This window comes from Chelonoidis abingdonii, chromosome 1 (assembly GCF_003597395.2).
Source record: "Chelonoidis abingdonii isolate Lonesome George chromosome 1, CheloAbing_2.0, whole genome shotgun sequence".
NCBI classification, from domain to species: domain Eukaryota; kingdom Metazoa; phylum Chordata; order Testudines; family Testudinidae; genus Chelonoidis; species Chelonoidis abingdonii.
Genome location: NC_133769.1, coordinates 204413259 through 204415573, shown reverse-complemented (window position 1 = coordinate 204415573; position 2315 = coordinate 204413259).

Genomic DNA, 2315 nt, shown 5'->3' with positions numbered 1-2315 from the left:
TACAATTCTCCCATCTGGCCTGTGTGGAAATCAGACGGACAGTGGGTCCTCATGATTGATTATAGAAGAATCAATGTGGCTACAGTACCGCTGGCACCAGCTATACTGGCTGGAATAGCTGCTGCTGCTAAATGGTTCTCTGTATTGGATATTGGTAATTGTTTCTTTGCCATTCCATTAACCCCTGAGAATCAGTCTCGATTGCCTTTTACTTTCCAGGACAAACGGTGAACATTTCAACATGTCCCCATGGGTTACCATGATGCTTCAGCTATAGTACATGCACATATGACAAGGATGTGGGATCAACTCCCTGATTTGGATAAGCCGTGGGTTACTTCTTATGTGGATGATGGTGACAGGGGAAGGCCAGATGGCTATAGGAAAGTAGTGAGAAAAGGTATGTTAGCCCCAGGCTAAACAAATCCCTGTTACCATGGTAACCAAATGGCAGTTACTCCAGATTAATCAAGACATCTGGGGCCAATTAAGATCTTCCCAGAAGGCAGGAGGACACTAGGTTAATTGGGACACCTGAAGCCAATCAGGGGCTGGCTGAAACTAGTTAAAAGCCTCCCAGTTAGTCAGGTAGGTGTGCATGTCAGGAGCTGTAGAAGGAAGTTGTGCTGTTGGAGAGGCTGAGCTGTACGCACCATATCAGGCACAGGGAAGGCTGGCCTGAGGTAATGGTGAAGTGGATCTGGAGGAAGTGGGGGCTGCTGTGGGGAAATAGCCCAGGGAATTGTACACGTTCTGTTTCTAAAAAGTCAGCTACCATAGCTGCTACTATTAGGGTCCCTGGGCTGGAGCCCGGAGTAGAGGGCGGGCCTGGGCTCTCCCCTTTGTCCCCCTGATTAATCACTCAGACTGGGAGACAACAGAGACTGTGCAAGGGAGGGTAGCTTCTGCTCACCTCCCTTGCTGGCTTATGATGAAAATGGCTCAGTAGGCTGTGACCCTTACCTCTCGAGAGAGAAGGGTTAAGTGGAGGGTCACAATGAGCCTCTGAGGCTAGCGAAATTCGCCAGGAAGCTCAGAACCCACTGAGACAAGGACAGAGTTGTGTCACAATGACATACTGATAACAGTGGTTTCCCAGAAGGAGTGTAAACATCAAACTAAATGGGTCCTGGGAACAGTGGAGAAAATAGGCTTTAAATTATCGTGTGACAAGGCACAGCAAGATGTTAAATACTTAGGTACTATCAGAAAACAGTGTGGAAATCTGATGCACTCTCCAGTGGATGTGTATTCAGTTAGGATATTGTAAGGAGCTGTGGGATTTGTTCAGGATTTTTATGCCGAATGTTGCTGAAATTTGTAGATCCCTGTGGTCCCTAATAAAAAAAGGAACCGACAATGGGACTAGGGCCCAGAACATGATGAGGCATTCAGGAAGTTAAAAGAAGCAGTTGTGACTGCACCAGCATTAGCATATCCAGATCCAACTAAAGCTTTTTACTTAATAGTATCACACAGCTTGGGAGCTATAGGTGCAGTACTGCTGCAGGGAACATGTGGAAAGCAATGCCCTATTGCTTATGGAAGGAGCAAATTAACACCCCACATTTTCTTCATGTGAACAGGAATGCTTGGCTATTATATGGGCTTTACAGAAATGGGAATACATAACAGGACAAGCTCCTATTATTGAAACCACAGCCCACACTCCAGTGAAACTGATTCTGCATGGAAAGACTTCTGATATGAGAGTAAGTGATCATCATTTGGCTAAGTGGGCCCTGATTTCACAGAACTGCAGGCTTGGTGTGAACAGAGTAAATGAACTTCCAATACTTCTATATATATAAATAAATAGGAGATATCTATTTTTAAATCTCCTAGAACTGGAAGGGACCTTGAAAGGTCATTGAGTCCAGCCACTTGCCTTCACTAGCAGGACCAAGTACTGATTTTTGCCCCAGATCCCTAACTGGCCCCCTCAAGGATTGAACTCACAACCCTGGGTTTAGCAGGCCAATGCTCTAAATGGATTGCACAATATAAAACGTACTGAATCTGGGGTGTGGCAAGAAGAGGAATGGTTAAGAGATACCATATGGGAAACACTATACACTGGAATGGGATTGGGAAACACAAAGTCTACCGTAAGAGAGAGAATAAGGCCAGGTCTACACTGCGACTTTAAATAGGTTTAATGGCCGATATACCGATTTAACGCTGTACCCGTTCACACGACGTCGTCATTAATATCGAGTTAAACGGCTCCTTAAATCGATTTCGGAACTCCTCCGAGACAACAGGAGTAGCGCTAAATTCGAAAGTGATAACTCGGATTAGGGTTCGTGTGGACG